The sequence below is a fragment of the Nicotiana tomentosiformis genome, chromosome 4, assembly GCF_000390325.3.
Source record: "Nicotiana tomentosiformis chromosome 4, ASM39032v3, whole genome shotgun sequence".
NCBI classification, from domain to species: domain Eukaryota; kingdom Viridiplantae; phylum Streptophyta; class Magnoliopsida; order Solanales; family Solanaceae; genus Nicotiana; species Nicotiana tomentosiformis.
The window spans coordinates 16,315,569-16,342,273 of NC_090815.1; the positions used below are offsets into that span (position 1 = coordinate 16,315,569).

The 26,705-nt window shown below is 41.0% G+C and overlaps 1 pseudogene; it reads right to left on the bottom strand.

Moving 5' to 3' along the window:
- Positions 1–17,021: 17,021 nt before the first annotated feature.
- LOC104092066 (lignin-forming anionic peroxidase-like) lies at positions 17,022–26,248 on the bottom strand (annotated as a pseudogene).
- Between the last annotated feature and the right edge of the window lie 457 nt (positions 26,249–26,705).

Genomic DNA, 26,705 nt, shown 5'->3' on the forward strand with positions numbered 1-26,705 from the left:
TACAGCATACTTTAAAAACTAGTGTTTAAGTCAAATCGGCTTGTTTAAATCCAGTTCAGGTAAAACCAATAAAAATATCTTTCAACAGTTCTCAAACAAGGACTCAAAGCATCTATGAGCATACTAGATGAAATCATATACCGCCCCTCGGGCAAAACATCACTTAGTCCTCCCAATCACTCATGCCTCCCAATCACTCAGCACTCGGCACTCGACACTCGCACTCAGCAGGTACCTGCGCTCATTGGGGATGTGTACAGACTCCGGAGGGGCTCCTACAGCCCAAGCGCTATAATCTGCACGGACAACTCACGTGCTATAATATCATATCAGAATCCGTACAGACAACTCACGTGCTAAGGTAAAATACCTCACAATTAGGCCCTCAGCCTCACTCAGTCATAAACCTCTCCAGTCTCTCGGGATCTCAGAAATCAAAGAAATCAGCCCAAACAACATTAACATGATGCAACAAATAGAATAACAAAGACTGAGCTATGATGTAAGAATGCATGAACATGACTGAGTATGGGATATCAACTAAAGTAGTGAAAGGACAACAAGAAACGACCTCTAAGGGTAGAAACAATACTGGCATAAGGCCTAGACATGGTATCTAGCATGATTTATAGTAAATCTTTCTAAAGCACATAAAGAGCATATAGCTACAACAGGTTGTTCAACTTTACAGTTGTTGTGGGACGGACCAAGTCACAAATCCCCAATGGTACACGCCCACACGCCCGTCACCTAGCATGTGTGTCACCTCCAAATAGTCACATGACACAAAAATCCAGGGTTTCATACCCTCAGGACTAGATTTACAACCGTTACTTACCTCAATTCGAGCAAATATCTACTCTACAATGCCCTTGCCTCTATAATCGGCCTCCAAATGACCCGAATCTAGTCACGAGCAATAAAATACGGTTAATATATGCTAAAGGAATCATTTCCACAAGAAAACTACTAAATTAGACTCAAAACCCGAAATTGACTTAAATTCGACCCCCGAGCCCACATCTCAAAATCCGACAAAGGTCACAAAACCCGAAAGCCTATTCATTCACGAGTCTAACCATACAAAATTCATCACAATCCGACATCATTTGGTCCCTCAAATCCTCAAATTACACTCTCCAAAATCCCAAACCCTAACCCCCAATTTTCACTTCAAAACCCCACTAATTAGGTGAGAAATCAATTGGAAAACACCATAGCTAAGGATAATTAGGCTCAAGGAACTTACCTTAGTGATAACCCTCGAATTTCCTTCCAAAAATCTCTCCAAAAGCTCCAAAGTCCGGGTTAAAAATGATGGAAATGAGCAAAAATCACGAAGTCCTCCATTTATAACATTCTGCCCAGTGAAACCGCACATGCGGTCCCTTTTTTCGCTTCTGCGATGCCGCACCTGTGGAATTTCCATCGCAGGTGCGGAACTCACTTAAGATCCCAGGTTCCACATCTGCGGCCAAATCTCGTACCTGCGGAAGTGCACCTGCGGAAGCGCACCTGTGCATCTCCCTTCGCTTCTGCGAAGCTAGCCAAAATTCCTTCCTTCCGCATCTGCACCCCAGGTCTCGCACCTGCGGGCTCGCAGATGCGACAGCCTTCTCGCACTTGCGGTTCCAGTCCACCTTAGCCTTGCCCGCACCTGCGACCTCCCCAAGCGCTTCTGTGCCCTCGCACCTGCGGCTCCCTCTCTGCAGGTGCAGAAAAACACCAGCAGCAGCAGTTAAGCTGCATTTCCAAATTCCAAACCTCCCGTTAACCACCTGGAACCACCTCGAGGCCCTCAGGACCTCGACCAAACATACCAACATATCCCACAACATCATTCAAACTTAGACAAATCACCAAATCACTCAAAACAACATCAAAACACCAAATTACACTCGGATTCAAGCCTAAGGACTTCTAAACTTTCGAATTCCACCAACGATGCCGAAACCCGCTAAACCACATCGGAATGACCTCAAATTTTACACACAAGTCAAAAATAACACCATGAACCTTTTCCAACTTCCAAAATTCCATTCTGACCCTGATATCAAAATTTCCACTATCGACCAAAATCGCCAAAATTCTAACTTTCGCCAATTCAAGCATAATTCTACCACAGCCCTCCAAATCTCATTCTGAACGCTCTCCCAAGTCCAAAATCACCTAAAGGATCTAACGGAACCATCAAAATTCAAATCCGAGGTCGTTTACACATAACTTAAGCTTCTACTTTAGAGACTAAGTGTCTCAATTCACTCCGAAACCACTCCAGACCCGAACCAACTAACCCGATATATCATAATGTAGCTGAAAAACACAAAAGGAAGCATAAATGGGAAAAGAGGGGCTATAACTCTCGAAATAACCGGTCGGGTCGTTACATCCTCCCCCTCTTAAACAACCGTTCGTCCTCGAACGGGTCTAGAAACATATCTGGAGTCTCAAATAGGTGTGGATATCTACTCCGCATCTCCCGCTTGGTCTCCTAGGTGGCCTTCTCTACAGGCTGACCTCTTCACTGCACTTTCACTGAAGCTATATCTTTTGATCTCAACTTTCGAATCTACCGAACCAAAATAGCCACCGGCTCCACATCATAAGTCATATCACCCTCCAACCGAATCGTGCTGAAGTCCAAAACATGGGACAGATCACCAACATACTTCCGGAGCATGGAAAGATGAAACACTGGATGCACACTCGACAAGTTGAGTGGCAAGGCAAGCTTATAAGCCACCTCCCCTATCCTCTGAAGCATCTCAAGAGGACCAATAAACTGGGGGTTTAACTTGCCCCTCTTCCCAAACCTCATAACACCCTTCATAAGTGATACTTTCAGTAAAACCTTCTCCCTAACCATAAATGACACATCATAGACCTTCCTGTCCGCGTAGCTCTTTTGCCTATACTGCGCTGTGCGAAGCCGCTCCTGAATTAATTTCACCTTATCTAATGCATCCTGGACCAAGTCTGTACCCAAGAGCCCAGCCTTACCCAGCTCAAATCATCCTACTAGAGATCTACACCTCCTCCCATATAAAGACTCGTACGGAGCCATCTGAATGCTTGACTGATAACTGTTGTTATATGCAAACTCCGCGAGCGGCAGAAATGGATCCCATGAACTCCCAAAGTCAATGACACAAGCACACAACATGTCCTCCAATATTTGAATAGTGCGCTCGGACTTCCCGTCCGTCTGAGGGTGAAAAACTGTGCTCAACTCAACCTGAGTACCCAACTCTCGCTGCACGGACCTCCAAAACTGCGTGTAAACTGAGTGCCCCTATATGAAATGATGGAAACTGGGACACCATGCAGGCAAACAATCTCTCGGATGTAAATCTCTGCCAACCGCTCTGAAGAGTAAGCAGTACCAACTGGAATGAAGTGCGCGGACTTGGTTAGCCGATCCATAATCACCCAAATAGCATTGAACTTCCTCGAAGTCCGTGGGAGCCCAACTACGAAGTCCATGGTGATTCGCTCCTACTTCCACTTTGGGATCTCTAACCTCTGAAGCAAGCCACCCGGTCTCTGATGTTCATACTTAACCTGCTAACACTTGAGATACCGAGCCACAACACGCTGTCATCCTCAACACGCCGTCATCACCAATGGTCACATCTCTGGTATCACCTAGCTGAACCATGTCCTGAAGAACGAGCAGGTGGGGGTCATCATACTGACGCTCCCTGACACGGTCATAAAGAGAAGACCTGGAGACCACACAAGCCAATATCCGACTCAGCTCTGAAATATCCAATCTGACAAGCTGGCCCGCTAGGGCCTAAACATCCAATGCCAAGGGTCTCTCTGCTGCTGAGAGATATGCTAAACTCCCCAAACTCTCCACCCGGCGACTCAAGGCATCGGCCACCACATTGGCCTTCCCCGGATGGTATAAAATAGTGATATCATAGTCCTTGAGAAGCTCTAACCATCTCCGCTGATGCAAATTAAGATCCTTCTGCTTAAACAGATGCTGCAAACTCCGGTGATCAGTATAGATCTCACAATGAACCCCATACAAATAATGACTCCAAATCTTCAAGGCGTGAACAATGGATGCTAACTCAAGATCGTGGACAGGATAGTTCTTCTTATGGGTCTTCAACTGGCGTGAGGCATAGGCAATTACCCTACCCTCCTGCATCAAAACATATCCAATACCTACCCTCGAGGCATCATAATACACGGTGTAAGAACCTGAAGCTGATGGAAGAACTAACACTGAAGATGTGGTCAAAGCAGTCTTGAGCTTATGAAAGCTTTCCTCACACTCATCCGACCACCTGAATGGAGCACCATTTTGGGTCAATTTGGTTAAGGGCGATGCAATAGGTGAAAATCCCTCCACAAAGCGACGGTAATAGCCCGCCAAACCAAGGAAGATCTTAATCTCCATGGCTGAGGACGGTTTAGGCCAACTCTACACCGCCTCTATCTTTCAGATCCACCTGAATACCCTCACTGGACACTACGTGCCCTAAGAATGCTACTAAACCGAGCCAAAACTCACACATGGAGAACTTTGCATAAAGCTTCTCCTACTTCAATATCTGTAATACAATCCTCAGATGCTGAGCATGCTCCTCCTGGCTACGAGAGTACACTAGGATGTCATCAATGAATAAAATAACGAATGAGTCAAAATAGGGCTGGAATACATTGTTTATCAAATGCATGAATGTTGTTGGGGCATTGGTCAGCCCAAAAGACATCACTAAGAACTCATAATGGCCATATCGGGTCCTGAAAGCTGTCTTAAGAATATCCGAATCCAGAATCTTCAGCTGGTGATACCCGTACCTCAAATTGATCTTGGAGAATACCCTCGCTCCCTGAAGCTGGTCAAATAAATCATCAATACGAGGCAAAAGGATACTTGTTCTTGACTGTGACCTTGTTCAACTGCCTGTAATCAATGCACATCCTCATGGAACCATCCTTCTTCTTTACAAATAGAACCGGTGCACCCCAAGGTGACACACTAGTGCCATACAATACAGTGGAATAGAAATGGGCTGAGTGCCTGACACCAAATCAATACCAAAGTCAATATCCCTGTCAGGAGGCATGCCCGGCAGGTCTGCAGGAAACACATCCGTAAATTCACGTACTACCAGAACAGAATCAATGGCAGGAGTGTCTGCACTAACATCCGTCACAAATGCCAAATAAGATAGGCAACCCTTCTCAACCATACGCTGAGCCTTCAAATATGAAATTACCCTACTGGGTACATAATCTATAGAACCGCTCCACTCAACCCTCGGAAATCCCGGCATCGCCAACGTCATGGTCTTAGCATGATAATCTAGAACATCATGACATGGAGATAACCAATCCATACCCAATATCACATCAAAGTCAACCACACTGAGCAGTAAAAGGTCCACTCGGGTTTTCAGCCCCCCAATAGACACCACGCATGACCGATACACATGGTCCACAACAATAGTATTGCCTACCAGAGTAGATACATGAACAGATGAAACTAACGACTGACGGGGCATATCTAGAAAATGAGCAAAATATGAGGAAACATATGAATAAGTGGAACCAGGGTCAAATAATACAGAGGCATCTCTGTGACAAACTGATACAATACCTGTAATCACAGCATCAGAAGAAATAACATCTGGTCTGGCGGGGGGGCATAGAAACGGGCCTAACCACCGCCTGATCAGCCTCCCCCTCTAGGGCGACCCCTGGCTGACTGACCTCTACCTCGAGATAAGTGGGTGGGTGGTAAAGTAACTAGTGCTGAAGTCTAAGGCTGACTCCTCTACTAAGATGGACCCACATGATGACGAGGACATTGCCTCCACATATGCCCAAACTCCCCACACTCAAAACAACTCCCTGGTGCTGGTGGCGGGGACTAGAGGGAGCCCCTAGCACTGGGATAGCTGGTAGAAGAACCTGGCATGGAAGAGTACTGAACTGACGGAGCACGGGACAAACTCTGGGCTGGGAGGGCACTAAGTGATAAGTGGCCCTGATGAGAACTGTGAGAACTATGGCCCGATGATGCACCACGGTAAACTAGGCGGGCTGACTGAGCATGCCTAAATGGACGGCCTCTGCTATGCTGGAACTGACCTCCATAAGGAGCACCACTAAATCCTCCCTGTCCTCGAGGCGTCTTAGCCTCCCTCTCAACCCTCTCCTGACCGCGAACCATCTTAATCTGCCGAGCAATGTCGACAACCTCATCAAAAGTAGCACCAGACACTCTCTCTAGTCATAAGCAATCGCAACTGATAAGTGAGGCCATCTATAAACCTCCCAATCCTCTCCTTTTCTATAGGAACCAACCATATAGCATGGCAGGCCAACTCCGAGAACCGCATCTCATACTGCGTCACAAACATATCACCCTGGAAAAGCTGCTCAAACTGTTTGCGTAGCTCCTCTCTGGGGGACTGAGGCACGAACTTCTCCAAAAAGACCACAGAGAACTGTTGCCAAGTAAGGGGTGCTGCGCCAATAGGCCTACGCCTCTTGTAAGTCTCCCACCATCTGAGTGCAGTCCCAGAAAACTAAAAAGTAGTGAATGAGACCCCATAAGTCTCCAGAATACCACTTGTACAGAGTATCCTCTGACACCTGTCCAAGAAGTCCTGGGCATCCTCTCTCTCTATGCCACTGAAGGGTAGAGGCTCGAGTCTCCCAAACCTCTTCAACCTACACCGATCATCCTCAGGCATAGCAGGAACCACATAGTCCTGAGCAGCTGCAATCGGCTGGGTTGGTGGTCCTCCCGATGTCTAGAAAGTGGTTGCGGCCGTTGAGATAGAGACCGCCTGAGCAAGGTCAGTACACGCTGTCAGAATCTGAGCTAGGGCCTCCTGAAGGCCTAGAATCACAATAGTCACAGGTGGTGCCTGAGCTGGTGCATCAACAACTAGAATATGATCCTGATCTAGGGCAACTGGTGGGTCTGCAGGTACTGCCCCTGTTGTTGTGCGGGCTGCACCTCTGCCCCTACCGTGGCCTCTACCGCGACCTCGGCCTCTCGCGGCCCTGGCTCGTGGTACTGGTGGATGTCCATCCTGACCGGTAGTACGAATCCTCACCATCTATGAGAGAATGAAACATCAGAAGTTTAGTTACCAGAATCAACAGATTCGCATGACAAGAATTCAAGAATGTTAGATTTCCTAAAGGTTCTGCAGCCTCTCAAAGATAAGTACAGACGTCTTCGTACCAATCCGCAAGACTCTACTAAACCCACTCATGACTTGTGAGACCTATGTAACCTAGGCTCTGATACCAACTTGTCACAACCCAAAACCTAACCCGTCGTGATGGTGCCTATCGTGGTACTAGGCAAGCCGACACATTTCCAAAATGCATCGAACCAACGGGGTTGTAGAAAGCAAAACGACTGGTCGGGGCACTACATTCTCCACCTCTTAAACAAACGCTCATCCTCAAACGGGTCTAGAATCATACCTGGAGTACTGAATAAGTGCGGATATCTGCTCTGCATGTCCTCCTCGGCCTCTCAAGTCGCCTCCTCGACTGGTTGGCCTCTCTATTGAACTTTTATCACAGAAATCTTCTTGGACCTCAACTAGCAAACCTGTCTGTCAACAATGGCAACTGGCTCTTCCTCATAACCTAGGCTCTCATCTAGCTGAACCGTGCTGAAGTCTAACACATGTGACCTATCGGCATGGTACCTCCGGAGCATAGACAAGTGGAAAACTGGATGAACTCCCGATAGACTGGGAGGCAAGGCAAGCTCATAAGCAACCTCCAAACTCGCCCCAATACCTCAAACGGGCCTATAAACCTTGGGCTTAGCTTTCCCTTCTTCCCGAACTTCATGATCCCCTTCATCGGCAAGACCTTCAAGAGAACTTTCTCGCCCACCATAAAAGATAAACTACACGCCTTCTCATCCGCGTAACTCTTCTATCTGAACTATGCTATACGAAGTCGCTCCTGAATCAACTTTTCCTTTTCCAAGGAATCCTTCACCAAATCAGTACCATATAACTTAGCCTCGCCGGGCTCAAACCATCCGATGGGTGAACGACATCGCCGATCATATAAAGCCTCAAATGGAGACATCTCGATGATGGACTGATAACTGTTGTTGTAAGAAAACTCGGCCAAAGGCAAGAATCGATCCCACTGCACTCCAAAATCAATCACACATGCTCTGAGCATGTCCTCCAAGATTTGAACTGTCCGCTCTGACTACCCGTCGGTCTACAGATGAAAGGTTGTGCTGAGCTCTACCCGGGTCCCCAACTCACTCTGTACTGCTCTCCAGAAATGTGAAGAAAACTGGGGCCCTCTATCTGATATGATGGAAACAGGCACACCATGCAACCGAAGTATCTCCTGAATATAAATCTTGGCCAACCTCTCTGAAGTATACGTGGTCACAACCGGAATGAAGTGTGCCGACTTGGTCAACCTGTCGACAATAACCCAAACTTCATCAAATTTCCTCAAGGTCTGCGGTAACCCAACTACAAAGTCCATAGTAATGCGCTCCCATTTCCACTCAGGTATAGTCATCTGCTGGAGTAGGCCACCTGGCCTCTAGTGCTCATACTTAACCTGCTGGAAATTTAGACACCTCGCGACATAATCAACTATGTCCTTCTTCATCCGTCGCTACCAATAATGTTGCCTCAGTTCGCGATACATCTTTATAGCACCTGGATGAATAGAATATCGAGAATTGTGTGCCTCCTCTAGAATCCTTTCCGTTAGCCCATAACGTTAGGAACACATAGATGACCTTGGAGTCGCAGAACACCATCCTCGCCGATAGTAACCTCCTTGGCACCACCCTATAGTACCGTCTCTCTGAGAACCAAGAAGTGTTGATCATCAAACTAGCGAGCCTTGATCTGGTCGAATAGTGAAGACTGGGCAACGGCACATGAAAGTACTCAGCTCGGCTTTAAAATATCCAACCTCACAAGTTTGTTAGCCAAGGACTAAATGTCCAAAGTTAATGGCCTCTCTTCTGCTTAAATGAATGCCAAGCTACCCATACTCTCTGTCTTTCTGCTCAAGGCATCCGCAACTACATTCGCCTTGCTCGGATGGTAAATAACGGTAATATTATAGTCCTTTAGTAACACAAGCCACCTGCACTTCCTCAAATTGAGATCCCTTTGCTTGAACAAATGCTGCAAGCTTCGATGATCAGTGTAAACCTTACAGGACACCCCATAAAGATAATGCCTCCATATCTTAAGAGCGTGAATAATCGCGTCCAACTCCAAATCGTGTACAGGGTAGTTCTTCTCATGGGGCTTCAACTGACGCAAAGCATATGCAATAACTCGCCCCTCTTGCATCAATATACAACCCAAACAAACGCATGAAGCGTCACAATACACAGTATACATCCCCGAACTGGAAGGCAACACTAAAACCGATGCTGAAGTCAATACGGTCTTGAGCTTATGAAAACTCACCATACAATCATCGGACCATCAGAACGGCTCACCCTTCTAGGTCAATCTAGTCAAAGGTGTTTCAATAGATGAGAAGCCATCCACAAACCGACAATAATAACCCGCTAACTCCAAGAAACTCCTGACCTCGCTTGCTGTGGTGGGACGAGGCCAACTCTGAACTACCTCGAGTTTCTTGGGATCAACCTTAATACCCTCGCCTGATACAACTTGCCCCAAGAATGCCACAGAATCTAACCAAAACTCACACTTGGAGAACTTAGCATTTAGCTTCTGTTCTCGCAAGGTCTGAAGCACCACTCTCAGATGTTGCTCGTACTCTTCCATGCTACGTGAGTAGACCAAAATGTCATCAATGAAGATAATGACAAACAGATCAATATACGACATGAACACCCTGTTTATCAAATCCATAAACACCGCTGGGGCAATAGTCAAACTGAAGGACATCACTAGAAACTCATAATGGCCATATCTAGTTTGGAAAGCAGTCTTCGAAATATCCGAATCCCGAATCTTCAACTGATGGTACCCTGATCTCAAGTAGATCTTAGAGAATACTCTAGCACCCTGCAACTGGTCAAACAAATCATCAATACGTGGCAACGGGTACTTATTCTTAATGGTGACTTTGTTCAACTGGCGGTAATCAATGCACATCTACATAGTCCCATCTTTCTTCTTCACAAATAACACTGGTGCACCCCAAGACGATACACTCGGTCTGACGAACCCCTTTACTAGCAACTCCTCAAGCTGTTTCTTCAACTCCTTCAACTCTTTTGGAGCCATGCGGTATGGTAAGATATATATAGGCTGGGTACCTGGGGCCAAATCAATGCAAAAATCAATATCACGATCTGGTGGCATGCCTGGAAGATCAGAAGGAAACACATCAGAAAACTCCAGCACTACGGGTACTGAATTGATCGCCGGAGTCTCGGTAGTAGTATCTTGAACATAAGCTAGGTAAGCCAAACAACCCTTCTCGACCATGTGTCGAGCCTTCAAAAAAGAGATAACCCGACTAGATGCACTGACAGGCGAACCTTTCCACTCCAATCTGGGCAACTCTAGCATTGCCAAGGTAATAGTCTTGGCATGGCAATCAAGAATGGCATGATATGGAGATAACCAGTCCATGCCCAGGATGACCTCAAAGTCGGTCATATCAAGCAATAGAAGATCCACTCTAGTCTTATAACCACATAATGTAACAATGCAGGACCGATAGACCCGATCCACAACAACATAATCGCCCACTAGAGTGGACACATAAACAAGAATACCCAAATACTGGCGAGGAACATCCAAGAAATGAGCAAACAGAGATGACACATATGAATATGTAGACCCTGGACCAAATAATACCGAAACATCCCTACCGCAGACAAAAATAATACCTGTGATCACGGCATCTGAGGCCACTACATCTGGTCTGGTCAGAAAAGCATAGAATCTAGCTAGAGCGCCATCTGCCTGGCCTCCACCTGCCTAACCTCCACCTCTAGGACAGCCGGACAGCTAGTGCGGCAGTTGGTATTGTAATCATAGACTGAGAACCTGTTGTACTGCCTTGCCCCCGAGTCTGGGACAAAACCTCTTCATGTGGCCAGGATACCCGCACTCATAGCAAATCCTCGGAATGGGCTGCTGACCTAAAGTCTGAACCTGATGGCCTTAATACCCACTAGAGGAACCCTGAATAGCTAGTGGGCATTAAAAACTCTCTGGCATGGAGCTGAAATAAGGCCGCACTCGAGCACCCCAAGGAGACGGCGGTGCCGGATATGTGGGCATTCTAGGCTTACCCCTCTCAAATTGACCTATGCCCCTAGACGGGGCACCACTGAACCCTCCAGAATAACGGATTCGCTTGTCCCGCGGCATCTGCTTTCGGCTCCACTGACGGACACCCTCGATCCTCCGAGGTATCTCTACAGCTAGCTCGTAAGAAGTCCCCATCTCAACCTCCCAGGCCATGGTGGCCTGGATACCATAGTGCAAACCTGTAACAAACCTCTGCACTCTCTCTCTCTCTCTGCATCAGTAGGAAGTATCATGAGGGCATGGCGAGACAACTTAGAGAATCTCGCCTCAGAATCTCGCCTCATAGTCGGTCACTGACATATGACCCTGTTGGAGTTGCTTGAACTGGAACTACAACTCTTCCCTCTAAGAGGGCGGAATATACCTATCCAAGAAAAGGCTTGTGAACTGATCCCAAGTCACAGGAGGCGAACTTGCTGGTCGGCCAAGTGAATACGATTGCCACTACCTACGGGCCCTGTCCTTCAACTAAAAAGTAGTAAAATCCACCCTGTGGGACTCTAATATCCTAATGTTGTGCAGTCTGTCACCTGCACCGATCAATGAATTCCTGGGGATCCTTATGTCGCTCACCTCCGAAGATAGGAGGGTGTAGCCTAGTCCATCTGTCCAATAGCTTCTACGGCTCACCGGTTGCAGCTGGTCTGGGCTCAGGTATGGCTGTTGCCACTGGCTGGGTTCCGCCCACGGGTAGTGTGCCCGGGGTCTAATATATAGCAGTTGCATGCCCAGGAGTCTGAGCGGTAGGTATCTGTGCTCCCCCTCCCTCCTGAGATATGGCTGGATATGCTGGAAATAAACCAGCCTGAGTCATAGTATCCATGAACCGTAGCATGCGGCCCATGACCTCATGGAATCCTGGTGCGGACATGAAATCTACCGGGGTTGGCTCTGCTGCAGGCACCCCGTCCTACCCCTCAATAATGGGATCCTTTACCGGATCCACTGGTGGCATGTTGGAGCAACTCTGGGATGTCCTCATCCTCTACCATGGGCTGGAGCCCCCCTCCCCCCGGCCTCTAGCAACAGGAGGAGCAGCTCCTCCCTGGTCTGGAACATCCGTTGTGTGCGTTCTCACCATCTGTAAGAGAATAAGAGAAAGATACTTAGTACCACATCAACTGCATGACAAGAGATGAAGAAAGAGTAGTATCCTAATACTCTATAGCCTCTCGAAGATAAGTATAGACGTCTCTGCACCGATCCGCAAGACTCTATTAGACCTGCTCATAAATTGTGAGACCTGCGTGAACCTAGTACCCTGATACCATGTTATCACAACCCAATTTCTCTTATAGGTTGTGATGGTGCCCAACGTTACCGCCAGACAAGTCAACAGTAAGTTAACCATGTGACAGTTTCTTTTAACAATTTAGAAATGGTTGATTTTTAATTATTGAATAAATAAGAAGTGAAAAATCTAATAAAATGAAGAATAAACAAATTTAAGAGCAAGTGAGGTGAAGTAAATAATCAAAATCATCAAGTGTCTACTAGCATAATTTCCAAGGCCTGGTGTCACGAGTGTATGAGCTACTAGTAGAATATACAAAAACGCTAAACTACTGTCTGAAATAAAGTAGACAGAAAGTAAATGCTAAGAATGACTTTGGGTGCTACAGAACGGGCTCCGAGGGCTGCTCACCGCAAATTCTCGGGGTATCAGGAGTGCGCGTCGTGATGATAATCAGATGCACATGCCTCATATCCTGCACAGTTAGTGCATAAGTGTAGCATGAGTACATAAACAACATGTACCCAGTAAGTATCTAGTCTAACCTCGAAGAAGTAGTGACGATGGGTCGACTTCGACACTTACTATGGGCTGACAATAAAATACTAAGATTCTAAATAAGCATGGGCTATGAAAATGATAATGAAATCTCAATAACAAGAAATAAATAAACAATTCTTTCACCCATAGTAAATTCCAAATCCGTTTCCATCATTTAACAATTTAATCTCTCAAGCCAATAAAACGATATCAAGTATAATTGGGCTCCAAGTATTATTACGCACGAACTATGCCGAGGTCGTACGGCCCGATCCAAATACATATACATATACATATACTGTGTGCACTGCCGAGAGTCGAACGACACGAACCATAGATGCATTTATTAACATGTCAAGGTGAACGACCCGCTCCCATGAGAGTAGAGGAATTTACTTCGCTCGCGGAAATGCTTGCGACGCAAGTGATTCATATATTTCTTAAGTTATTATAAGATTCTTCAATTCTTTCCGAAAATAAGAAGTCTAAACTGGAAACTTTATATCTTAACATCTTCAATCTCAGCTCTATTTAAGACAATTAGTATGCATAATCAAATAACGGTGCCAACAAAAACATGATGTAATTCTAAGACTACCCGGACATCACATGGAATATAGCTACGCACGAACTCTCGTCCCCTAGCGCATACGTAGCTCCCCACACAAGTAATTTACAACAAAATACACCTAAGGTGATGAGTTCCCTCTTACAAGGTTAGGCAAGAGACTTACCTCGTTCTCAAGTTCACTTCCGATCCACAAATATGCTTTAAATCATCAACTCGAGTCAAATGTTATATAAATTAATCAATACAATGTCCAAAAGTTCATACTCTAACTATTAAAGTGATTACCCAATCCCAATTGAAGAATTCCTAAAATTCATTCCCGGGCCCACGTGCCCGTATTCCGAAAATTTTCAAAAAAAGATGTTACCCATAACCTCACGAACTCAAATATATAATTTTTACTACATTCCATAACCATTTTCATGGTTAAATCCCATTTTTATCAAAATCTAGGTTTTTCATCTAAACCAATAATTTCACTAATTTTACATGTTAAATCTACCCATAATCTATGTAATTAACTCACATTGTGTAGAAATTACTTACCTCAAAGTGTTAGGTGAAAACCCCTCTCTAAGAGCTCCAAATATCGCCCAAGGAATGAAATAAATGAGCTAAAAATGCTTAAGTCCCGACTTAGTGGGCCGCATTTGCGGTACCACTTCTGCGGTGCCAAGCCCGCTTCTGCGGAACTTCACAGGACCAGCGTTGGCTGCATCTGCGGATGTATTTCCCCTTTTGCGGTCTCGCTTATGCGGCTTCTCATCGCAGAAGCAGGGTCGCTTCTGTGCACACCCCTTCACTTCTGCGGACCACTGGCCAAGGCTCCAAGCCGCTTTTGCGGCCAAAATGGCACATCTGCGGGCTCGCACCTGCGGCCAAAAGCTCGCAGGTGCGGGCACACCAGAACTGGTGCACCAGCAGCCCTTTTGACTCTTAACTCAATCTACGCATCGCCGGAATGGCATCCAGGCCCCCCGAGGCCCCGTCCAAACATACCAACAAGCTCGGAATCATAAAACAGACTCGCTCGCGCTCTCTAAACGTGAAAAACAACATCAAAACTAAGAATCACACCTCAAACCAAATTGAATCAACTTATGAACTTCAAGTTATACTAACTTACTCCGAACGCGCCGAAACACACTTAAACTACTCGGAATGACACCAAATTTTGCGTGCAAGTCTTAAATCACCATACGAAACTATTTTCGATCTCAGAATCCTGATTGGACCTCGATAACACCAAATCCTACTTCGAACCAAATTTAAAGAACTTTAAAACCTTCAAGGTACAAACTATCAATAATAAGCGCTGAAATGTTCCCGGGTCATCCAAAACTCGATCCGAATATACGCCTAAGTCTGAAATTACCATACGAACCTATTGGAACCGTCAAATCCTGATTCCGAGGTCGTTTACTTGAAATGTTGACCAAGGTAAAACTTAGCCCTTTTTGCTAACCTTAAGTAACCAAGTGTTCCAATTTCAATCTGAACCCTTCCAAATCCCGAACTAACCTTCCCCGCAAGTCATAAAACAGCAAAAGCACTTACGGGGAGTCTTATTAGGGGAACAGGGTTCTAGAAATTAAAATGACCGGTCGGAATGTTACATAACAATACTAGAATCATGAATCGCACATCGATTCAAGCCTAAGAAACTAATGAACTTCCGAATTTCAAAACTAATGTTGATTCATACCAAACCAACTCCGATTGACTTCAAATTTTGCACACAAGTCATAAATAACAGTATGGACCTATTCCAACTTCCGAAACCGGGATCCGAACTGACATTAATAAAGTCAACTCCCGGTCAAACTTCCAAGCCTTCCATTTTCTATTTTCGTCATTTCAAGCCAAATTTAACTACGGACTTCAAAATAAATATTCAGACACACTTCTAAATCTGAAATCATCATATGGAGCTATTGGAACCATCAAAATTTTATTTCTGGGTCGTTTATACATAAGTCAACATCCAGTCAACCTTTTCAACTTAAGCTTCCAACCTTGAGATTCATTCTTCCGAACATATTCCGAAACACCTTAAATCCAAAATCGACGATTCACACAATTATAATGCATCATATGAAGCTATTCAAGACTTCAAATAGTAGAAAGGAGCGTAAATGTCCAAAATGGCCGGTCGGATCATTACAACAACTAGTACTCGGAGCCTAGAAAGATATAGGCACCAGTTCATTCGGTCAAAAAAGTTACAGTCGGTTATGATGATTATGCATGACAACCAACCACTATAAATACAAAAACAAATGAGGGAACTAAAGAGGTTATTATAGAGAGGTTAGAACATATATATATATATATATATATATATATATATATAAAAACTAACGGAAGAAAATTATTTTGTGGGGGTGGTAGTGGGGTGTGGGGGTGGGGAGCAAGGGGTTGAATAATGTATTACTCCCTCGGTTCCTGTTACTTTTGTTAAGGGTAATTCTGGATTTTCCTTCCCTTCCTAGCCAGCTTCCTCCTCCTTTTTCTTGTTTCGTTAATCGTTATTAGCTTTTCTCATACCTTTGTTTACTAAGTTTTTATAGAACTTTTGCTTCGTTTTAAAAAAATCTTGAAGAAATGGCATGTATGAAGCAAAGCAAGGATGTGTCCTCTTCTTAGTACTATAGATGCATTCTTTCCTTCTTCTTTTTTATAATGAAAATGATTCTTAATTTATGTTACCTAAAAGATAAACTAGAAAATGATGCTTAAATTATTGTTTTTTGGGTCTTAGAATGTACTTATATATATATATATATATATTATATATTATGCACAGGGGCGGAGCTAACCCTTTGATACGGGTTCGGCTGAACCCAATAATATTTGTCCAAATTCTGTATTTGTCTTAAAAACTATTGAATTATGTACTGAATATTAATTTAGAACCCGATAACTTTAAAGAATTAGAATATTAAACTCATAAGTTTCAAATCTAGGTTCCGCCTCTGAAATTATGCATGTTGCTCGATTTTTACTTCCTATTTGGCCTGCATAGTTTTATATAGAAATACCGAGTATAATAAAATTACAAAAGAGGTATTTTAACGTTCAGATGCCATGAAGTTTAGTTACTCCTCAATCATTAATTTTTTAATATTATGACAAAGTAATGTTTTACACTTTTATTATTCCAGGACATAGGGAGGTCATTTGATGTTTCAATATTGAGGCTATATTCTAACTTAATCAATGGAGCTAAATCACATGTAAAACATTAGGTTAAAACTCTTAACTTCCTTAAAGCATAACAAACAATTTATTTCATATTTGAAACATTACATAGAGAATTAAAGAATCAAATGAATACAATTAGACTTGGCAACAAAAATACATGTAATAAGCTTTTGAATGATCAATTTATGGAGCTGCAGACAGTTCTTATGATACCATTTTGACCAGTTAGGGGACTAATATCTCCCATTCTAATCATAGCAGCAGCAAAATCAGAGGCAAATGCGCAAGGACTGTTACTATATTCAGAAACATTACTATCAGTAGATCCACCACTAAGAAGGACTTGATCTGATTGAAGAAGACCTTTTCTTTGCCTCAAGTTCTTGAAATAGTTGTTATCCAATTGATTAGGTGTAACCAAATCAAGTGGAGCTAGGTTTCCATTTTGGTCTTCTTTAGGACATTGACGTCTTCTTGTGCTAGCAAATCCAGCATCGATGTCTGTTCCATTGCCATAAATCCTATCGCGGAAAAAGAAACATTGTGCTTGGCCAATTGAATGTGCTCCTACAATCACAAAGTTTAAATCATTAGAAGTACTTGCTAATTAATTATCTGTACAATTACATGCATGATAAAAATTCTATATATGTTTAATAATAACTTGATTAGTTTTTTCCTCATAAAGCAACCATATCCCTTGTACTAAGGCCTTTGCTTGCAAAGCTAGAAATAAGCCTATTAAGAGAATCATATGGACCGGGGAGATCAGTTTCAGCAAGAATATGATCCTTGCAGTTGTTGAATGTCTTCTTCCGAGTTTCACTGCCCATGTTGGACCTCCAACCTAATTGTAAGTTATTAACATAATATTGGTTAGTTTGACAGCCTCTTAAAGAAATGCAGGGTAAGGCTGCGTATAATAAACCATTTTGATCCGGCCATTCCCCCAACCCCGCGCATAGCGGGAGCTTAGGACACCAGACTGCTTTTTTTTTTTAGTTTGACAACTAAAAAGCGGATGAAGAGGCATGCTGATCAAAATCGTCGCTTTGTTGAATACCAGGTATGAGACAAAGTGATGGGCAAAATTCCAAAGAGGTACTTGTTTGCAGGGGTCCATGACCCTCGCCTATTGCAAAAATATATTGGACCCTTGTCCATTGAAGGGCACATTGGAAAAGTTGTATACCGGGAGGATACCTAAGCTTGGTGGAAAATTCATCTCGTCTTCCATGTCAGTGTTCTGAAACCTTTTCGGGAAGACATGGAGGACCCTTCACGGAGCCAACTCACAATACCCAGTATTCGAGGCCCCAATTCAACTGGAAAAAGGTGTGCTCAAGCTATTCTTGATGATCGACTGATTCACGCCTCAAGGAAAGATCACCAAGAATTCTTGGTGAAATGGTAGGGTTGTGATGAAGAGGAGAATACACGAGAGAGGGGAACAAACCTCAAAAACTATAAGAGCCTAATTGATGATTATCTAGCAAGTATGGCTCTAAGGATGTCGCCAACTTAGTATGTCATGGGCGGCTTTCCAGGCATGCCACATGACCCCTTGGACGCGTCCCATGGCGTCCTAGCAAGCCTCCCAACGCCTAGTGCCATGGATGGCCCCGTAGTCTTGGCTGCGCACATGTGCCTTTGTCACTCCACCAATAGCCCTCGCCAGCGCCCAGCTGCACGCTGATGCCAATAGCGCCGCACGCACAGACCGTGATGCCAAAGACAAGGTTGCTGACAATGGACCTATTTCTATCTTGTAGAAAACTAAGTCATTTTCATTGTAAATATAGAGTAGTTTTATTTCATGTACTTCCATTATATTCCTTAAGCTTAGTTAGTTCAAGTCTTATAACTTTGGTTTATTTATTTAAACATTATTAGGGGGATCAAGCAATCAAACTTTCTAGTAAGCAAGCAATTCTTTGTACTGGTGTCTCTCCGCCTCGACACTGTGTTACTTTTCTGTAATAGCTTTCATTAATGCAATCAAGCTTTCTTTCATTCTCAATTCTCTTTTCTATTCTCTCAATTGCTTTTGACATTGGTTTTATCGTACGATACTAATAATCTAGTCTAGCGTACGGAGGTGACCTCAATTAGCGGATAGTAACTAGACGGACATCGGTTGCTTAACCTTACGTCGCCCTTCCAAAGAATCTCGGAAGGCGCCGCGTAACAGTAAGTACTACTACAAAAAGTTCAAAAAAGAAGAGAAGACAAAAAAAAATCAAAAAATAAAAGGATAATGCACTACAACTACTTATGGGTAACGTATATATAACGCAGACTTTCGGCTAAAAGTTTTTGGAAAATTCTATTAAGGAGGAGGCAGGTAACGTTGATCTCTACTTAAGTTTTGGTGAACAGAGTTGTACGATACTTATATGAGTGAAAAATAACGAGTATCTAATAAAATAATCAAGGTACATATAAGTTGGCCTAAACTCTAATTGAAGGGAAAAAACAAGGAACTTTGATCTTGCAGGCACACAATAATTATTCCAACATCTTAAAATGGTCACTTGATGTTAGTAATATCTTGTTCAATTGTATTTGCATTTATCTATTTAGTTTGCCTAAAAAAGAAAGACACGTTTTTCTATGATTATTTCCTCTATGAGATAAGCTCAATGCATTCAACCAATGGATAAGAGCAGTGTTTTAAAAGGCGTGGGCGTAAGGCGGGGCGTTTTACATATGTTTCAGCGGGGCGTAAGCTCCATAGGTATTTAATTTTTAATATTTTATAAAATAATATAATGATAGTTAATATTTATAAACAAGTAAAATTGCATAAAAATTGAAGAAAACTATATATATGTGTGCTCCATCCCCACAAAAAACTAATCAAAATAATCTATTATACGTTACTTACAAGCACAAGTAATTTGAGTCTAAAAGAATAAAGTTTTCTATATGGAGGAACAAAAAGGATGATTAACCTGAAATTTAAACTTTGAATTTGCTGCTATGATGAAAAATGTAGTTCTCTTTGTATTTGTAAAGAAAATAAAATATTCGTTGCTTTTGGAAGATATTAGCAGACTAGCGAACAAGATAAAAAATTGGAAAAATCATGAATTAGGGCTTAAATCAATAAAAAAAGGTCTTTACTTTTAAATTTAATGCTTTTGAATTCCTTTTTAAACCTTTTGAGTAATTACCAAATTGACTTTTGAGAATTTAGGTATTATATGAAGGACTAATTCAACAAATTTTATTTTAATTTGAAAAAGTCTCTAGGACTTACTCCTTACTAAAAAACGCGCCCCGAACGCCCGGGTGTACGCCCCGAGCGCCCGGGCGTACGCCCCAAATTGCTGGGCATACGCCTCTTGAGACTTTCGCCCCACACCATTGCCCCGGGGCGTTTTTGGTACGCCTCGCCCCAGAAACGCCTTTTAAAACAGAGGATAAGAGAGTTGAGCTAGGCTAAAAAGCGCTTGGACGTTATATATACAATGTAGACCCCATAAATATCCATGCTATTAATGTGATAATTATAGTCACATAAATTTGTACACTAGGTTTTACATCACAAGTTTCAAAAATATTTCTTTCTTTCGTATACTTCGTGCTTAGTCAAACACCGTCGACATCACATAAATTCTTGGGACGTAACTTTTTAGTCAAATGCAAAAGATTCTGTGTTTTAGTGTGATCAATGTAATATCTACCTAGCTACTTTGATAAAAGAAAATTAAAATTTTTGAATCTGTCTTACAGAATTCAAATTAAACGGAGTTTATTTACTTTTATGTTTATAAACTAAAATTTAAGAAATACACGAATTGATATTCAGATCAAGAAAGAAAATTGACTAATTCGGCTTTCGTACAATTAAGTCATTTTATTTTAGGAGTACCTTTCATTATAATGATTTGATATCTAGTTATAATTATTAATCGAGTTTTGGTATATAACGGAAAGTCAAAGGATAAAATTTTGAAATATCAAAGGTCAACCCGCAACGGGACGGCATTAAAATACTACTTTACGAAAAGTATTCAATTCCCAGCAAGCAAAGTACAATTCTTTTTTGAATGGGTACATCTGTGTCTTAATCATCTTTTCTTCAACTTCATGTACGTTTTTTTGGTCATTTTATGTCCAATACTTGTATTGAGATTCTGAATAAATTTAAATTTACTTCGTGTGAGATAATTAAAGAAATAAGCGTTAATAGATGCAGATTACGAATTCGAAGTTTATAAGTTCTTAGTTCTTATAACACAATAATAACTGAGTACATATTCTTTGAAATATATACATGGCCGAATAAAAACTATTATATTCTCGTAAACTTATTTATGACCTTATACGTCCGCCATGTTAGTTAAAACTGAAAAGATCTTATCCATTCCACCAAAGTCTTTGACGGTAAATTTATGTACGTGCATTGGTACATGTTGCGCTTTAAGGCTCTCTTTCCGTTGGCTCCAAATTCATTTGGTTATTATTGTTCATGGATCAAAGATTTTAAATTACTAATTAAACATGAATTATTATTACACTCCATGGCAAAAAGGTTCGAATTTAACACAAATGTACTTTATTGGATATGCTACATTATTTTAGAAGTTTACGAAGGATCTTTCTACAGAAATAATCATCCTAGACCAACTGAATATCAAATGATTATATTCCATTATTTTCCTAACTTTCGTAGATTAATATATTTAGTTTTTCCCTCTTATTATCGCAATGGGGGGTGGACTTTCGAATTTCGAATGGTAAAAGTATGTATCTTAAAGTACATTTTATTTCAAATGTTTGACATTATTCAAATAATTAAATTAGGTGCTTATTCAAATATTCTAATAAGCTGTTTTTACAAAAGATTTCTTCCTTTTTAATGCCTTTGATTGACATAGATTCTGGTTAGGATGTCGTGTTTCTCTTTTACACACCACTTAAAGAAATATTAATTAGAAAATAGATTAGATTATTATACCCTTATTTATGACTTAAGATATAATTTTTCTTCATTGAATATGTATTCTATTTATGTATTATCTCTGTCTTCAAGAACAATTATTACTAAGGGTAAAAAATAATTAATTTTGTCTTGAATTTCTAAAATGACAAATAATTTGAGATAACTATTTTTAGTAACCACGACTGTTAATATGAGACAAAGGGAGTATTATATATGGGTCCGAAAACAAACTAATGTCCAGAAATAGATTGTACTTATTTTTAGACCATAAATAGATCGGTCGCTTATTGTACCAGCCCCCACCTCCCAGGACTACAGCCAAATCCGTAGCCTAGAAAGGTATAAGCACCGATTCATTTAGTCAATGAAGCTACAGTCGGTTATGATGATTATGCTTGACAATCAATCACTATAAATAAATAAAAATGTGAGAACAAACAACACTATTATAAAAAGGTCTGATTAGGGGTGGCAAATAGGCGGGTTGGATTGAATTTGGGTGAGATAAAATAGGCTGCACAATAAATAGGTTATTGCCCAACCCAACGTTTACTTGGGCTAAGATGGACTGTGTTAAGATGGACTAAACAATAGGTTATAACCCAACCCGCCTAACTCAACCCAATAATAAATATTCATGCTAATCCTATAGAATGCCATCAGCCAAATCGAACTCGATCTTGGTGTAAAACAGTTTGAATTTTGTTTGTCTAGTATTGTTCCCATTTTGTAGTTTAAAGAAAAATAATCTTTTTTTTGTTGTAAATCAAGACTGAACGTGCCCTATAGATTAATAAAGTTTTAGTTCCATGAATCTAAATTTCACATCAGTTTGTACAAACATTTTACATACTTATTGTTTTATCAAACATAGTTATTGTTTATTTTTTAGTTTTATAAAATTGATCTTTTTCAAAGATATTACTCTACAATTAATAATATAAGACCACCCTTTGCACTTTTTATTATGTATTTCCTATTTATGTCATATTTACCTCCTATAAATAATATTGAAAGTATGGAAATCATGACCATAATGAGTCTTAATGTGCCATGTCATATCAATTTCAATGCATTATTATATATCAAAAATAAAAAATAAAAAATTATCACTGTTTAAAAATTAAGGGTTTTAGCATGAATGGACATTTATTTGATCATTTATTATGGCTATTAAGACTTTAGCGGGTTGGACGGGTCAAATGGATTTGGGCTGATTTTGCCACCCCGGTCTGATCATATATTGTTTATATTGCTAAACTAACGGAAGCAAAGATTCTTTTTGGGGGAGGGTTGTATAAGATACTCCCTCCATTCCTTTTGGGGGGGGAGTAGGGAGGGTGTCGAATAAATGTAATACTCCCTCCGTTTCTTTTACTTCTGTTAAGGGTAATTATGGATTTTCTTCCCCTTCCTAGCCAGCTTCCTCCTCCTTTTTCTTGCTTCGTTATTAGCTTTTCTGATCCCTTTGAAGCTTTGTATAAACATGCAATTTTATATATCCTCCATTGTTTACTTAGTTTTTATAGGCCTTTTGCTTCGTTTTAAAATATCATCGAAGAAACGGAAAATGGCCAAATATACTCTTATACTATCAGAAAATATTTAAATTTATGGAAAAATGACACTGTGTAGTCGTAGTAAAAATAATAGCCGAAAAACTATATAAAATTTGTATAGATTTATATTATGTATGTTATATACAAAAATTATACAAATTTTATACACTTTTTCGGCTACCAGATGTAAATAGTTTCTAGGGTATGGGCTAAAAGTGATAATACTCCTAAATTTATCCCTCGTTATACTTTGAGTCCAAATATATTACTGTTGTTATACTATTGGTTTAAATATATCCCTTTTCCGTTAAGTTTGTCCAAATTGGACATCCAATCATATGTGACACTGACATTTGATGAGCTGGATTTCACATGGCTTGCCACCTCAGCGCCCCTAGCTATTTTTTCCCTCCCTTCTATTTTTTTTCCACCACTAAAACTTTTTTCCCCTCCACCACTATTTTTACTATTACCGCTACCATGAAAAATATTGTATTTCATATTTTAGTCTTTTATATGGATTAGGGGCGTTGAAGTGGCATGCCATGTGGCATCCACCTCATCAAATGTCAGTGTCAAGTAGGATTGGATGTCCACTTTGAACAAACTTAATAAAATAGGGGTATATTTGAACAAATAGTATTACGGCGAGGGTATATTTAGACCCATAATATAACGAATAGTATATTTAAACTTTTTCTTATAGTACATGGGTATATTTGGCCCTTTGTTGTTATAGAAATGACATGCAAGAAGCAAAGCAAGGATGTGTCCTCTTCCTAGTACTATAGATGCATTCATTTTTTTTAATCAGGAAACTAGGAACCCCAATGTTGGGCTGGTTATTAACCCAATCATCGGATTGGGGGGCGATCCTCCCGGTGAATCGACCCTACCCCAAACTGGCATAGGTGAACAAGTAGTACTGGCTGTTGAAGAGTGGTGGCCTAGCAGTGGATTGCCCTTCCCAGTTTCTTGGTGGTGCACTCATATTGATTTTCTCCTAAGGTGTTAGCCTCTTCAAGGATAACCCGCTCTAATACCAATTGATGTTTTAACTTTAATACTATACAAGAGGAGGGAGGTGATTTGTATGGTGTCCAATTTTTCGCTTAAACAGATTATGGAAGGACCTGGTTCTTCTAAGTGTTCCTTAACCTACTATTGCTGAAATAGTAAATATGGAAAGTAAAGAATACAAGTATTTTACGTAGAAAATACCTGGCTCAAAAGGTTAAAAACATCACGACCTACTTTTCAGTAGGATTTTTCCAAACTCTCCACTAAATTACTGAGCCAAAAACTACATTTACAAAATACTTTTGTAAACCTAGGATTAACTCTAACCCCGTTATGGCAACCAGCCTCTAACTGGTGCGACAACTTCAAGTTAACTCTAACTTGAATACTCTGAGTACCTATTACAATTGCCTCTAGATAAAACTGAAAGGTACAATAAGAGAACACCTACTACAATTGAACTAGAATAAAAGACTGACACTTGGAACTGGTTCTTCTATCTGGTTCATGTATGCACACTTGAATCACACACGAATTGCTTGCAAAATGCCTTATTATTTTGCTCTCAATTTACGTTTAACTTCTGCTTTTGTGCACACCGTAGAATGAGAACATCCTGCAATATATAGAGTTAGTAGAATGGGAAATAACTAGAGCTCTAATGCTACTCTTCCTTGGTGGAAGAGTTCTAGTTGATCTCAACTTCTAACTCCTCCCTTATCTTGGATAGTGTTATCTTTGAGTAAGTAGTTCTTCTCCTTATCAATTATGCAAACTTTTGGATCAGAAGATATCAATTATACCAAGTTAAGCTTATCTCCTTCACATGCATCACACATGCTCGAATTTGCCCGTATCTATGTACACAAGAAATGGACCCGGTTCATGCCTGAGCTTCCTTCGTCAATCTTCAAAACTAACCTTCACTTGGGCCAACAGAAGGTACTTAATTGTATCAATATATTATATATAATGCAGCCTCGATTTTTACTTCCTATTTGCCCTGCGTAGTTTGATATAGAAATACGAGTAAAATAAAATTACCAAAAAGAGGTATTTTAATGTTCGGATGCCATGAAGTTTAGTTACTCCTCAATCATTAATTGTTTAATACTATGACAAAGTAATATTTTTCTCTTTCATTATTCCAGGAGATAGGGAGCTCATTTGTGGTTTCAATATTTAGGCTATATTCTAACTTAATCAATGGAGCCAAGTTACATGTGAAACATTGGGTTAGAACTCTTAATTTTCTTAAAGCATAACAAACAATTTATTTCATTCTTGAAACATTACATAGAGAATTAAAGAATTAAATGAATACAAATACACTTGGCAACAAAAATACAAGTAATAGGCTTTTGAATGATCAATTTAGGGAGCCGCATACAGTTCTTATGATCCCATGTTGACCAGTTATGGGACTAATATCTCCCATTCTAATCATAGCAGCAGCAAAATCAGAGGCAAATGCGCGAGGACTGTTACTATATTCAGAAACAATACTATCGGTAGATCCACCACTAAGAAGGACTTGATCTGATTGAAGAAGACCTTTTCTTTGCCTCAAGTTCTTGAAATAATTGTTATCCAATTGATTAGGTGTAACCAAATCAAGTGGAGCTAGGTTTCCATTTTGGTCTTCTTTAGGACATTGACGTCTTCTTGTGCTAGAAAATCCAGCATCGATGTCTGTTCCATTGCCATAAATCCTATCGCGGAAAAAGAAACATTGTGCTTGGCCAATTGAATGTGCTCCTACAATCACAAAGTTTAAATCATTAGAAGTACTTCCTAATTAATTATCTGTACAATTACATGCATGATAAAAATTCTATATATGTTAAATAATAACTTGATTAGTTTTTTCCTCATAAAGCAACCGTATCCCTTGTACTAAGGCCTTTGCTTGCAAAGCTAGAAATAAGCCTATTAAGAGGATCATATGGACCGGGGAGATCAGTTTCAGCAAGAATATGATCCTTGCAGTTGTTGAATGTCTTCTTCCGAGTTTCACTGCCCATGTTGGACCTCCAACCTAATTGTAAGTTATTAACATAATATTGGTTAGTTTGACAGCCTCTCGAAGAAATGCAGGGTAAGGCTGTGTACAATAGACCCTTGTGGTCCGGCCATTCCCCCGACCCCGCACATAGCGGGAGCTTAGGACACCAGACTGCCTTTTTTTTTTTTTTAGTTTGACAACACTTTCTATATAGCATAATTTTTTTTTCTTTTATAGTGTGAAGAAAATGAAATTCAAACTACGAATACTTACGAGAGTTGATGCATCTCTAGTGGCAACAACAAGTATGTCTACAAATACTACGAA